Source organism: Pipistrellus kuhlii, unplaced genomic scaffold (assembly GCF_014108245.1).
Source record: "Pipistrellus kuhlii isolate mPipKuh1 unplaced genomic scaffold, mPipKuh1.p scaffold_m20_p_7, whole genome shotgun sequence".
NCBI lineage: Eukaryota > Metazoa > Chordata > Mammalia > Chiroptera > Vespertilionidae > Pipistrellus > Pipistrellus kuhlii.
Window position 1 is genome coordinate 2,151,331 of NW_023425573.1, and position 16,067 is coordinate 2,167,397.

The window sequence follows — 16,067 nt, forward strand, 5'->3', positions numbered from 1 at the left end:
CATTTAGAATGTGAAAAACCTCTTTATTTCAGAGAGTGGCCCTGAAAAGTGTTGAGCGCATTCTCTATTCTATTCCACAGCCTGTGAAATGCAGGAATCACAAAGTGCTGACTGAAAATGGCTGTTTCCTTTGTTCTCCCTCTTAGAGTTTTGGGAGGTTTTTACAGGCAGTTCCAGTGCAGATGGATGCTGAGTAGTTCTCACTCTTCAGAAAAATGAATAAATAAATAAATAAAACCACCACCAACTCAAACAAGTTGCCTCCAGGTGTATCCCAAATGGCATGTTGATTGATTTGGTTCAAAAAGAAATTAGCGATGTAAATGTGTTTGAGAAAATTATTACCCAAATCACAACATCCTCTTCAGACAGTTGTTTGATGGAATACTGAAAGGAACATTAAAAATCTTTGAGCAAAAGCCTTTGCCAAAGTATTAAATGATAAACTGGTATGAATTTTCTTCTTGCCCTCTGAGAAAAGATCTTTGCCTTTGATATTCATTCAGGTTTGTTTGCATGTATAATTCAGACACATTTATATGTGGCCTTCTGTCAAACTGTCAGGAGATTTCATATTTAGAATTACTAATACTTGAAGTGATGTAATGAGCATTAAAATTATTGGCCCAGATGAGTATCACTGGTGTCTTAAAGCAAATGGAGTGCAGACAATGTGTCCCAAAGTGAATATGCTCAATCTGAAATGACAATAATTAAAATATTTTTCATTTGTATATTAGTTAACCTTTTCAAAAAATATTTTTTATTTATTATCTTTTTTATGGAGATTTAATAAACACCTAAAGTCTCTCTCGGTCCAAGATTTCTATTTTATTAATTGATCAGTTCACTCCTTCTATACAAATAAAGGTCAATTATTGTTAGACCCCAGAGATATGGCAGTGAACAAGAAATGGAAGCTATTTCTGTGAAGTTAAATCCTACTCTGAGGAGACAGATAATATAAATTAAACAAAGTGTAAGATCATCTCAGTACGTGAGCTTTGCTTCCCCCCTTCTACCACTAAATCTACCATTGATGATTAATTTCATAAAACAACATCATTCATCATGTTTAACTATTGCCTATATGTTGAAGTTTCAGCAGTAATTTTGTAACATGCTTATGTGGAATTAGGAGCAAAGAAGGAAAAAAAAAGTGACATTTTTTCTGATGTTGATTTTATTTAAGTGCCTAACAGATTGGACGTTCCTGTGCTTACTCAAGGGACGGTTAATGGATAATTCTGGAAATATATGCTGCTAATTTGCATCACATGACTGGTCATTGCATAGTACTCTGTTCTTGCAGATTTGCAGGGACCAAGGTGATGTATAAAAGCCCATCATGCTCCTTGGTCCCTGCAAATCTGCAAGAACAGCCCAAGCCATCATGACTCAATGGCTGAGCATCCACTAATGAACCATGAGATCACGGTTCGATTCCAGGTTGGGCACATGCCTGGATTGTGGGCTTGGTGGGTGGTATGCAGGAGGCACCTGATCAATGATTGTGTAATTCTCTCTCATTGATGTTTCTATTTCTCTCTCCCTTCCTCTCTGAAATCAATATATATATATATATATATATACCCATGAAAAATAGCAACAAAATTGTATTGATCAACAATTCATTCATTTGGTCAATGAACCAAAATTATATATTGCAAACCTTTCTACACAATGCCTTGTAACTAATAACTGCAGTTTTCAGTATTCAACCAACTGAAAAAAAATCCATTATTACTTTTTAGTTGAACTGGGTCTCTGTCTGTCTCTCTCACCTTCAATAATCACTCAACAGTTTCTCAAGAACCACAGGTTGAAGGCAGAAGTTCAGCATCCACAGAACAAGGCTATCTCTGGCCTTAACCCTTTATCCCGTGTGTTGGGACTTTGTCCTTTTTCCAGGAACAATACACATTTTTTTGGTAATATAATAAATGAATATCAAGAATTGAGATTTGGTTACACCATTAATTGAGCAGGTTGTGGTCAGAGGGCAAACTTTCTCAGGAGCAAACCAAAGTGGCTCAACAGAAGAGTCTGCTATACATTTCTGTCTGCGAATGTGACATAGAGCCCATGTCTTCGGTCTGGTTTCCGTGCTGATAGAACTCCAGACACGGGAGGTGGGAGAGAGATTGAGCTTGTCTAAGCACTAATAATGAATTAAAAACATTGGCTGGGTTCTGAAAATTAGAAAATTATGGTTATCAGGAACAGCATACTGTTTAGAAAGGATTGCATCTTGCCAATTTAATTAAATTTCCAAATATATATATTTTCCCCCACTGTATCATACAGTGTTTAAATTGTGAATTTAGATTTATAATTCCAGTTTAAGAAAGAACTGCAAGTCATACGTTTTAGGGGGGGAAATACACCAACAAAACAAACCCTGTGCTTTGAGGCAGAAATCTAAATGAAACAATTTCTTAATTCTGTGACTTCAGGCAAGTCATTTCATATCTCTGCGCCCCACTGTTTATCAGTAAAATGAGAGGGATTTTTAGATAATCTCTAAGCTGCCTTTCAAGGTCCTACTAGTAGTTCTTCACTCACCTTTAATAATTCTTTTAAATATATTTTGATTGATTTCAAAGAGGAAGGGAATGGGAGAGAGGAATAGATATATCATGATAAGAGAGAATCATTGATTGGCTGACTCCTGCACACCCCACATCGGGGATTGAGCCTGCAATTCGACATGTGCCTCGAATGTACCTAGGTTGATGCTCAACCACTGAGCCATGCTGGCTGAGCACCCACCTAATTAGTCAACATTAGTCTAGCTGTGCTGGTCTTCCGTATTCTGTCCCCATCTGAAATCCACTTTTTAATAGTCACCTCTTATTAGGTATGCAAGTTGTCACCCAGTGACTTACAGGACTTCCCTTATGGTGAGAGAGGAGGAGAATATAATTTTAGAATTAAATATTTGCCCTATTTCTGTGAATATATTATATTTATAAAATATTTCTATTAGAAATTCTTTTCCTGTGGAACAGCTGTATGGAATGCTGGGGAATATGCAAAGTTCAATTAAAATCAATTTCGGGCACATTTTGTTTTGCTAACTGTCTCTGCACATTTGTTAAATAGAAAATTCTTTCCTCGCCCGCCTTCCAGAGATGAAAATCAATGCACAGTTCTGAAATGATTTTTTAAAATAAATTGCAGCTGATATTCAAGCACTGAAATGCTTCCATTTTTCACAACTGCACTCATGCCTAGATTGTGTCACAGAATTCTTTTCTGATGAGCCTATCCTTGGGCCCTGCTACCACATTTGTCTCCTCATCCTTATCTCATAACCACTTCAACCTTTTAGCCTGAATTTAGACTGCTGACCAGCGAGGGGAATCTGTCAGTCACTTGATTTTAAACAAACCTATCTGTGGAACTGTACATGCTTGTAAATGTTTAGTTCACTTTTTTTGGTGTACAGTCATCTAAGTTCTAATAAGTGCACAGTTATACAGCCAGCACCGCAGTCAGATCCAGAGAAGTGCTCTTATGCTAAACATTTCCCTGAGCTACCCCTTTGCAGTCAAACCCTTCCCCCAGGTCTACCCTTTGTCAATTACTGGTTTGTTTTCTGACCCAAAAGTTTTGCATTTTCCAGAATGTCATACAATAGGAATTATATAGTAACAAATTTTGAGTCTGTTTTCTTCCACTTTACATAACGCATTTGAGATTTATTTCTGCTGGTGCATAGTCCATTCCTTCTCATTGCTGAGTAGTATTCCACCACATGGAAGTATACAGTCTATCAGTTCACTGGCTGGAAAAGGACACTGGGTATGTTTCCACTCTTGGGTAATTATGAATAATGCTGCTATGAAACTCATGTACAATTTTTGTCTGAATGTAAGTTTTAATTTCTTTTGGGCAAATACCCATTGAGTGGAATTGCTGGATTATACGGTAAGTATATTCTACTAGAGATTACCAAACTGCTTTACAGAGTGGCCATATTACATTTTACATGATTACTAGTGATGTATGAGAGTTTCAGAAACTCCTCTGATAATACTTTATATAACTAGGGCTTTTATTTTTTTGCCATCTAGGTATATAGTAAGATATATCTTTCTTTGTTGTTTTTTCCCCACAAGAATGTCTTTATGAAAGACATTATGAAACAAAATACTTATTATTCCAGCTTAATGTACTTGCACTTGTATTAAATCACCACTATTCTAGAGCAATCTCCAAGACCCAGAGCAATCATTTGACTTACATCTTCTTGGCCAAGAGGATGTTTATTACAGATGCATCCCAGAACAAAGGCAGGTTCCCACAGTGATGAATTATACATCTTGAGCTATAGATAACAAATATATAATTATAGACCAGCTCTCTTGCCCCTTTCGCCCAGTACCAAGGCTTCAGAAATAACCAAAGACTCTTCTGCTACCACACAACTATTTTAAGTTAGGGAATATTTAAAATACTAAGAAAGAGACGTTGACTTCATAGCACAAGTTAAAATATAGTACTGCCAAGTTTAATATCAGATACATGACACCTTTAGTGTCTTATTTTTTTTATAAGAATTATATCTGAACCCTTTCTTGGAATTATCTTCTGTTCTCTATTGGCTGCATAGAACTCCTGGTCTTTGGAGTGAGTGAGCCTCAGAGTTATGGTGTTCTAGGCACACACTGGAATAGCTGATATTCACCTGACTTTTGTCCTAAAGCATTTCAAAATCTTACTGATTCCTCCGTTACTTGACTAGCCTGGTAATTATGGCTTGCCCCGGGATGGGGAACGTTTGGCCGGCAGGCCATACAGGGCCCAGGAAATCATTTGGCCTGGCCCTGCCAAGGGCTTAGGGGTGAGTTAATGAAATGTTTGACCAAATATAGCAGGCTCATTTTTAAGTTAGTAATTTTGTATGGCCTGTGAATGATGTTATAAATATCTAAATGGCTCTTGGCAGAAAAATGTTCCCCACCCCTGGCTTAGAAGCTGGTGTAGCAGCATTTGATCTTAAATAGGCATTGGAGTCTCAAGCCAATAAGAAAAAATACTACCGATAGTCAAAGTTATCACCAAAACTCCTTTAGGGTGATGCCAAGTGTGACATCACCACACTGTCTCGCAGCTGAATTCAGCTCGGCTAGTTTCTCCTCCAGCTTTGGCACAAGTTACTTGTCTTCAGTTGAACGCCAGATGAAGGAGTTGGCTTCTATTTAGGGGCCATGTTGTAAGAAAACTGTCTTCTATGTCTGAGTACCAGAGTTTTATTTTAGTGCATCTGATTCTCACGCTACGAGAAGCTCAGAAGAACTGAGATAAACTGAGAGAACAGATTTATGTCTCTTACTTTTACGCATCCTGGGAATCCATTCAACATATTGAGAGAGAAAGCAGGTGGAATTTCTGGCACCATCTTCGTTGTTAATTTTTTTCATTTTCTTGCTTCCTTTTGCCCATCCTCCCGGGCGTATAGGTGGATTTCCACAAGAAAAATATTATAAATGCCTGTAAGATTACTTATCCATACTGACAATGCAGTAGGTAGTTGGCTACTGTTTTCTTTTCCATTTCTTCACAATGAAACGGGGGGAAATGGATGAATTTTATATACCTCTTAATGTCTCGTAGCAAACTTGGCCAGCCCTACTCCTGCCCTGGGCAGTGCCCCCTGCCAGTGGCACAGTTGATGAGCTTATCCACAGAGCAGTCACACGCAGCCCTATTCTTGCAGGAATGAGAGACATTCTGCAGCGGCTTCTAGCCTAAAGCCATCGGGTTCCCCTCTTGAGGTCTATAAATGCTCAGGCAGATGATAGAGTTGGGCTCATTAAAATCTGGCTTTAGAGCCATGGTGGTAACAGAATATAATGTATTATTACTTCCATTTTCATTTTCTGAAACGACCGTGGCATTACTCACTGGAGATGCATTAGACGTTTTGGACGTGTTCTTATGCAATTAGCTTTACAGAAGTACAAATGCCAACACATTCCTGAAATATGGCAATGGATATTTCCATTTCTGGCTTAATAATACAAAATGACCTGTGACCTTTATTACACGCTGTTTGCTAGCCACTGTTAATGTGTAATAAACAATTATATGTAAAATACATAAAGACAAGTAAAGGTACTTCATAAACAAACTTAAAAATAGATACGAGTAGAAAAATTGCTAGAACAGAGCCTTACGTAGTAGGCCTCCATCAAATATCTATTGCCCTCGATTTCTTTTAGCTTTAACTTTCTGTATTTAAAAGATGGTTTTGTTAAAGGACTATTTATGGCAGAAAAGGAAAGTAAGTGCTAAAGTAAGAAGAGTGGGCCTTTGGATCACCCATATCATTGGTTATTTGGGGGAGATGACGTGGCACAATAGAAATATTATGAATCAGACAAACCTTTTCAAATCCCAGCTAGCTGGAGGACCTTAGGGAAACTACTTAATTATCTGAGTATAAGTTTCTTATTCTTAAAATAAGAGGATATTCTGAAGATTCAAGGCAGTGGCTAGTAATACTGCCTTGCAGAACCAATCTAATAGTTTAGTATGAGGCCATTAAACATTCAATTCATTGAATTTGTTTTGTTTTGGTTCCAAACAACCTTTTAACTTTGTGTTTTCATAGGTAAGTCTCTCTAGGGAGATTTTCTGGTGATTTCATGGACTTCTGGACTTTCTCAGTCATTTTCTTACTGTAAACCAGTGATTTTCACTTACCTAACTAAGTTGCTTTATCACAGGAATAGAATGTACCATTTTTACAGGCATAAGTATGCTGGCTACCAGAGTAATGCCGTCTCATCCTAAATTGTTATACCTCATCTCATGACAGTGACTCAGTGAGTTTCACTGCTTTTCCCAGAGATGAACCTGCTATGTGCAGGTGAAATTATGGTTTTGCTTCTGCAGAGCTGAGGACTAGAAGTTCAAGTTTATATATTTAGCATGATGGGAATGTCACCCAGGGAGAACTGGACAGAACCCGTAAACTTTGCAGACTATTATACGTCTGAGTACTTGTTGACATTTAAATAGAATTATTATTACAGTAATCACTAGACATAATTTAAAAATAAAAATTATTACTTGGCCTACAATTAAAAAAAACAAAACAAAACCCATTCCTGCTACTTAGAGGTAACCACTTTTAACTCTTTAGGCTATTTCTTCGATATTCACCTCCTATTTCAAAATTTCATGCTTCTTGAATTGATTACTTGGTTTTCAAAGTTTTAGGCACTTTCTTTTTCATACCATAAAAGAAGAGTTTTGCTATCTTACAAATACTAACCAATCTATATCCTTGGTGCTAACACACACATACACACACACACACACACTTTCTTTATAGATATATCACAATTTTTGTTGAAACAATTGAATCATTAAAATGGTTATATAAACATTATTGATAACGAGATATTGTTCATGAATAAGGTAATTGCACATCTTTTTTTGCATAACTTTTGCTTTTTTCCCTAGAATTAATAATGTGGAAGGGCCACGCCATATGATCCTGTGGTGGGACCTACTTAGAAAGATATGCCTTTAAGTTCTGGGAAATATTATTGTTTTATCCTAGGCTCTGTTTGATTTTTTTAAAAAATATATATATTTATTGATTTCAGAGAAGAGAGATAGATACAACAATGATGAGAGACAATAATTGATTGGATGCATCCTGCACGCCCCACACTGGAGATTGAGCCTAATACCTGGGCATGTGCCTCAGGAACCAACCTTTGACCTCCTGGTTCATAGATTGACCACCAAGCCACACCTACCAGGCTGCTCTGCTTTCTATTTATAGAACTACTAGAGGCCCCATGCACAAAACTCGTGCAAGAGGCTCCACCCTCGCAGCAGCCCTGGCTGCCACCTGGGCCCTGCCCCATTCCAGAAGGTTGTCCCAGAAGGTTGTCCCAGAAGGTCATTCTGCTGTCTGGTCTAGTTAGCACATTAGCTCTTTACTATTGTATTTATATGCTAGATTTCTCAGATTGTTTCAAAAATTTTTCCTTATTTTCAATATCTATATTTTATTTCTACTTTCTATTTTATTTTTTTAATACTGTTGTTTGAAAGGATTCAGAAAATACCACCCCAAAATATACCAATTTGATATGTTGACTCTTTTGAGCTAAAGGGCCTTCACAGGTCAGGAAAGGCAAGTGATCTTCCCTTTTCTTCCTAAATAGAACTCCCCTGTGACAGATGCTCCCCTGACCTGGTGGCAAAGGACATTCTTAGCACCAAAGACTGGGAATTGAGGCCGGAAACACCCTTTCCAAAGAAACCGTGTTAATAACTATCATCTCCTTTAGCCTCCCTATATGTTTCAGTAACTTTTTTCACAGTTGGCATTATTTGTTTGCAACCTAGTATATTATTAGCACTTGGCCTAACCACTTTTTGAGTGTTAATTTTTCTCTGAAGTCTTCAATATACATGCAAAATTAAGTCTGTATGCTTTCCTCCTATTAATCTATTTATGTCAAATTAATTTTCATGCCTAGCAGGAGATCCTAAGTGGGTAGAGAAAAAGTTTTGCCTCTCGTACATGTTGAAAGATTTGTGTTTGTGTCACACTTTTATTTTCTTCTTTTGTAGCAAAAACATTTTTTTGGCCTTTTTCTGGGTGCTATATCTTCTTTCAGATTGTTGCAGCATCTTCTCTTTTCTTTTTAACAAAATTGATGTAAATGCTTTAGAGTTTTATTTCTTCCCTTATCTCTCTTTCCTCTGTGTTTTATGTTTGTTCAGTTTCTGCATTTCATATTAAAGCTTCTCTTGGTTATCTGGTGGTTTCTAGCTGACAATTTTTAAAGAAATATTAATGGAGGTTGTTTGTGTATATAATTTATGGAACACATAGACCAATAAAATAGAAATGAGCCCCCAGAAATAAACATACACATATATGGTTAACTAGTATTTGATAAGAGAGCCAAGAAGACTTAATGAGGAAAGGATAATCTTTTAAATAAATGGTGCTCAAGAAACTGGATAATTGCAGGCAGGAAAATAAAATTGGACCATGTTTTACCCCACTCACAAATTTAAGTCAAAATGGATCAAAGACTAACATGGAAGATTTGGAATTCTAAAATCCCTAGAAGAAAATATAGGAAAGGAACTCTTTAACAATGGCCTTAGCAAGATTTTTTTTTTGATATGACACCAAAAGTGTAAGCAACAAAACCAAAAATAAATAAATAGGACTGCATCAAACTGCAAAGCTTTAGCATAGCCAAAGAATAAGGCAAACCTAAGGAATGGGAGCAAATATTTGCAACCATCTATCTGATAAGGGGTTAATGTTCAAAACATATCAGGAGTTCATACAACTGAACAGCAAAAATAACACACACACATACACACACACAACAACAACAACAATAACAACAACAACAAATCAACCAACCGAACAAACAAACAAAACAAATTTCCAATCTAAAAAATAGGCGAAAGAACTGAATAGCCAGTTTTCAAAAAAAGACAAGCAAATAGCCAACAGATGCATGAAAAAATGCTCAGTGTTTCTAATCATCAGGGAAATGAAAAATTAAAACCACAGTGAGGCGTCACCTCACAACTTTTAGAGTGGTTATTATGAAAAAAGATGAGATAACATGGGTTGGTGAAATTGTAGAGCAAAGAGAATTCACACCTTGTTGGTGAAAGTAGGATGAAGGTTCCTCAAAAAATTAAAAATAGAACTGCTTTTTTTTTTTTTCTTCTTAATAGATTTACTTTTTTTTTTTTAAAGCTGTACTAACCTTTTAGAACAGCTTTATTGAGATAGTGTTAACTTCTGGGTGTATAACCCCCCCCCCCCCAATTTAATGACTATTTCAAAGAGATATCTGCACCCCCAGTTCATTGCAGCTTTGTTCACAATAACCATGACATGGTAACAGCATAAGTGCCTATCAACAAATGAATGGATAAAGAAAGTGGTATATTTATACAATGGAATATTATTCAGCCATAAAAAAGCAGGAAGTCCTATTATATGCAATATCATGGGCATTATGCTACGTGGCATAATTCAGACCAAGAAAAACAACTACTGCATGTTAACATACATGTGGAATAAAAAAAAAAAAGCTGAGCTAAAAGAAATAGAGTAGAATGGTGGTTTCTAGGTGCTGAAAAATTAGAGAAACGAGGAGATGATTGTCAAAAGGCACAAAGTTCCAGCTATAAAATGAATAAAGTTCTAGGATTTAATGTATAGCATGGTGACTATTGTCAGTAATACTGTATATATACTTGAAAGTTATTAAGAGTGTTTATCTTAAATGTTCTGACTCACCCCCAGGTATAGGGTTACACACTTCCCCTCCCCCAGACACACACACACACACACACACACACACACACACACAATAATGATTATGTGAAGGAACGGAGGTATTAACTAGCCATATTATGATAATCATTTTGCCTTATATATTTGTATCAAATTATCACATTGTACACCTTAAACATACGTATGTGATATGTTAATGCTATCTCAATAACGCTGGGAAAAATATAAATAAATATGAGGAAGAACCACAGGATAAAATAGAGAATGGAAGAATAAATATCTGTGCTGTTACGGAGAATAGCAGAGACCCAAAGAAGTCACCTTGCTCAAGGGTAGAATGAATCCTTTCTGACCTCAAAGAGAATCCATGATTTCTTCCTCCCAGGCATTTGAGGCTTGAACCAATACACGTTTGCTTTTGTTTTCACTCTACTTCAGAGAGCTGCTCTGAAGACTTTTAATTCACGTAGTCCAAATATTTCCCCTAAGAGGTGGGCTCCTCAGAAGTGTGTTTCCTTCTTAATAGCTTTATTTTTGAAAGATGTGCCAACATTTAAGAGCAGGCTTTATTTTCAGAGAAATAGGAAGCATATTCCAGTCAGGATACTTCGGATAACAATTTTAGCTGTTCTCTGCTGCCCTTACAGAAACATGCTACCCCGAGGACTTGAGCAGTAGGAAGCTAAAATGATCAGCGTTATCCCACAAGAGGATTAAAATGATGGAAAACGAGGTTAGGCCTTTCAGCAGGCTGGGCTGCTGTCCTTTGAGGAGCAACCCTGAGACCTAATAATGTGTTTTCACAATGGCTGCCCATCACCACTGCATTTCTATTCCTTGCTTAGATCAAGGGCAACTTGTGTTTCTCAATAAAGAGGCCAGGCTTGAAAGAAGTTGTTTTTTTATTTATTAATTGTTATTATTTATTTATTGATTGATTTTTTTTTAAATTTATTGAGAGAGAGAGAGAGAGAGAGAGAGAGAGAGAGAGAGAGAGAGAGAGAGAGAAACATCAATGATGAGAGATAAACATCTAGGCTGCCTCTTCCATTCACCCATATTGATGACTGAGTCTGCAACTTGGACATGTGGCCTGAATAGAACCAAAACCTTCTTGTTCATAGATTGACACTCAACCACTGAGCCATGCTGGCAACACAGGAAGTTGTTTGTTTTTACAGGAAGTTGTTTTTTATAAAAGGTTTCTCACTGAAAGAAAGGTCTTGCAAAGCTATCAGCATCATTGTCAATATTTTGCTTTGCTTATCTGAATATCATCCTTGTGCTGGGGCTACACTGATCTCTATGTTGTTCCATTTTTAGTATACGTGCTGATGAAACCAGCACATTGCTGTGTTCATCTGTGGCCTGTACAGAGGTGATACAAAAAGGGAGCTTCTTCCTCATACCTGCCTTCAGTTAAGTGGAAAATAGCAATGATTTCAGAAAACGCTCTTCACTCAACAAAAATGTACTAGAAATGTACTTCTTTGGGTCAGGCACTGTGTAGGTCTTGGGATACAACATGATTCCAAAGTGTCAAGAGTCCTGATATAGGTAGCAATGAAATAAATAGCTACACACAAAAATGTAAATTGCAACAATAATAAGTGCTCTCTAAGTGAGACACACTTAGATTAGGCCTTTTTAGGAAGTGACAACAACAATAACAACAAATGAGTAGCTATGAACTTGGAGAAGAGAGAAAGAGCATTCAGACTCGGGGTCCGGTGTGGAAGGGAGCCTGGTGAGCAGGCACTGAGAGGAGACAAGTGGAGAGAATTTGGGAGGACGAGGTTATGAAGGTAGGTGTCAGGTCATAACAGGTTTTGACCCTAGTACGTTTTGTGGGCTCTGAAGATGTTCTGACCTTTTTCTAAACATCCAAGGGTTTTAAAAGGCGTGTGTGTCTGACATTCCTACATGTGTGCTTTGTCAGAATCACTGTGTTTGTCATCTGGAGAATGCTTTGGAAAGGCAAGGGTGGGGGTAGAGCACGTAGCACTCATCAAACCTCTCTGAGAATTGTAACATAAAAGCCGCATTTCATCTCTAAGAGAATAAAGCCGTAAAAGATGTCAAAAAATTTAATCTGATATTCTCCTTTCAGACCTGAGGATGTTACAAACTTTCAGAACAAATGACTTCATAAAGTCTCCAAAAGAGAAAAAATCTACCATATCTCTTAGGAACAGATACTGACATTTGACTTTATTACAGAGGATCCCATTTCAGTATTTTAAAATGCTGTGCCTCTTACTGAATGACCTTCACAACAACATTGAGAAGCAAGTTGGCATCACAAGCTTGCTTTTATACATGTGGGGGTTAAGAACTTAGCTGCAGAGAGTAGTGACATATCCCAGGTCATGAAAAACATTTAGTAGCACTGACTTTCTTCCCAGCCTTTCAGTTCCCTGAGTTGTCCAGATGACCTTGCATTTAACAGAAACATCCCAGAGCACTTAGCATTGGATGAAGTCAAGTGTAATGTTTTATATTCCTCGGACGTCCCCTTAACGCTATTCCAAGCATGAGGCTATGCCTTTCACTTCAGTTTTTGCTTTTTATGTACACACTAGAGGCCCAGTACATGAAAATTTGTATACTATGGGGGGGGGGGGGTCCCTCAGCTCAGCCTGTGCCATCATGCAATCCAGGACCCCTCAGGGGATGTCCACCTGCTGACTTAGGCCTGCTCCCCAGGGGATGGAGCCTAAGCTGGCAGTCAGGCATCCCTCTGACAGCCCAGGAACCCTCAGGGGATGTCCAACTGACGGTTTAGGGAGCAGGCCTAAGCCACAGTTGGACATCCTTAGCTCTGCCAAGAAGGTGGGAGAGGTTCCTGCCACCACCGCTGCACTCACAGCCATCATCCTGGCTGGTGGCTGAGCAGAGATCTCCTGTGTTGAGCGTCTGCCCCCTGGTGGTTAATGTGCATCATAGCGAGCGGTCGTTCCAGGTTGTTCTGCTGTTAGGGCCAATTTGCATACTACCCTTTATTATATAGGATTATGTGCATTTTCCACTTAATTACACTAATTCTTCTATGCTACTTATTAACATTTAGCAGTAAGTTTATAGACAATAGTTTTATGAACTTGTAAGGATTTTGCTAAGTTTTCAGTCTTATCCTGTATGGGCTCAACCAAAGCTGTGTGTCCAATGCAGTGAAAATGGTGCGGTTTTCAAAGGATTGATGCATGTTAATCTTATGAAGATTTTTGTACATAACCTTTGGCCTTCTATGTAAACTTTCTCCATTTCATTTTTTCCTTAGGTGATAAAACATGAAGCCTACAAATTGTTTTAAAAATTAAATCAAATTACACTAATAATATTCCTTTCTAAAGGTTGATTTTAATTAACATCTCTTGTTTGATCTAACTTGTAATATTGACCCCCCATTTTCAAGAGTTTCCCCCTTTTTTTTTTTTTTTTTTTGTTAATCCTCACCCAAGGATATTTTTCCATTGGTTTTTAGAGAAAGTGGGAAGAAGGAGAAGAGACACAAAGAGAGAAACAGCAATACGAAAGAGAATATTAATTGGTTATCTCCTGCAAGTGCCTGGGATTGAACTTGCAACCAAGGTATGTGTCCTTAACTGGAATTTAACTTAGGGCCCTTCAGTCTTCAGGCCAACGCTCTAGCCACTGACCCAAATCAGCTAGGACTCTGGCGTTTCTAAGAAGTTTTAAATGTATATGATGTTCTAAAACAATTCCTGGAGAATGTCAGTGGGAGTAAGTTTTAATGATCTCTCTTCTCCCCAAACAGGCATTCTTCTGGCCTAGAATCTGAACGAAAGATTTTCCTTTCTTTCTTTCTGTTTTTTTTTTTTTTTTTTTGAACTAAAGGTTTTTCAGTAGCTCTTTTTAAATTGTATCAGAGAAAGTAGTTCAGCTAGTTTGATTATTCATCTCAGTAGTGCATTATCACAGAAGAAATTATTTTTGTATCATAAAAAGATATTATAATTGATACTAAAATTTATCTTTGAAATACCAGCCAAACATATAATGCTATATCTGAGTCATTCAACCCTAATTACCTGAATAATTCAGGCTAAGCATGTCAAACTCAAAGGCTAACACGGGACAGATCAACAAGGTTTAAGTTGATGCGGGCCGCAAAAAAACAAAAGCTTCAATTTTCATAGAAACGTAGGTTTATTTCAATAGAGACACATGCTGAGTAAAAAGGGCTGAAATAAATGAGTAATTGTTAACATAAAATAATGGAACATTTTAATCAAAATTTATATATTTTTTGAATATTAACTTATCAAACACTGAGTAACTGCACAAATTAATAAGTGTAATGCAAATAAACCTATTTTTCTTATTCTCTGAAAGCAAAATATTTCCTGTTGAGCACACCAAACAAGTCAGTACAAGACTAATGACGTGGCAATCAGTTGCTAAAATATTTGCTGCTGGTATCAGTAGAGAGAAATGGTGGGCCTGCACATAACATGCGTAAGGAAATGAATGCAACACGATCATTGTAATCAGTCATTAGCGAACGTTGTAGTTTGTTATTGATAACTAGAGGCCTGATGCATGAAATTTGTGCAAGGGGGTTGGCCCTCGCAGCTGTGATTTTGTCAGAAACGTCATCCGGAAGTAAGTCCGGAAGGTTGTTTGACTGTCCAGTCTAATTAGCATAGTACGCTTTTATTATTATAGAGTATGTATGACAGGATATTGTAAAAATTAAGTTACAAAATTTTGATTAAAATGTTTCTTACATGCTGTTACATTGGCTGGGCTGCAAAAATACTCATTGTGGGCCACATGTGACCCACGGGCCGTGTGTTGGACATGCTTGATTTAGGCAAAAACCATTTATTTGTTTTTAACTAAAACACCTGAGTAACAGAAAAAGGCCTTGGGCTTTATCAAAATTATGCATTTTTACCTAAATGTTTATACCATGTCAGGCTAGTACATTTACCTGAAGAGACTTCCAATTATGTAGTCAAAGTATTTTGAATTCACTGGATCCTGTGATTGACTAAACAGAAGTAAAGTACAATGAATTTATTGAGTAAAAATAGTAGGTAAAAGTTTAAGGAGAAGCAAGATATTCATATAGTCTCAAAAAGCAGACACTACCTTAACTCAGGGCTCAAGATTCATATCTTGATGTATGATACAATGATGGCGTTAAAACTATCTTCCAGAGAGAAACTTCTTGCTCTTTGATCAGGCGTACTATGGTGAAATAAGAGCCTGCTAAACTGTAAGCCCCAGAATGTTTATAAGTCAGGTCTATCATCTTTATTCAACATAGTTATTTATTACTAGTGGCCCAGTGCACGAAATTTGAGCATGGGAGGGGGGGTGGTTTCCCTCAGTCCAGTCTGTACCCTCTCCAATCGGGAACCCCTTGGGGGATTCCCAAAGTTCTGCTGGATTTAAATTTTTATTTGATATTAATTTCTTATGATTGATGCATATTTGCATAACATCAGGTTATGGGGGCCCTGTTTCAGTCAGCGCTCCCTCAGGGAAGCAGACCTAACAAGAGATCTATATTGAGACATTTATTACAAGAAATTGGCTTATGCAACTATGGGGGCTGGCCAAGCAAGTCTGAAATCTGTAGCCCAAGACATCAGGAAGGGCAGGCTGTAAGCCTGGGGCTAATGCTGCTTCCCCCAGACTGAAACTCTTATCATGGGGGCCTCAGTTCCTCTCTCAAAGAGTTTCATCCATTGAATCAGGCCCACCCCAGATTATCTAAAATAAT

At 37.5% G+C, this 16,067-nt stretch overlaps 1 pseudogene; it reads right to left on the reverse strand.

Moving 5' to 3' along the window:
• Window positions 1-11,560: 11,560 nt before the first annotated feature.
• LOC118710017 lies at window positions 11,561-11,659 on the reverse strand (annotated as a pseudogene).
• Between the last annotated feature and the right edge of the window lie 4,408 nt (window positions 11,660-16,067).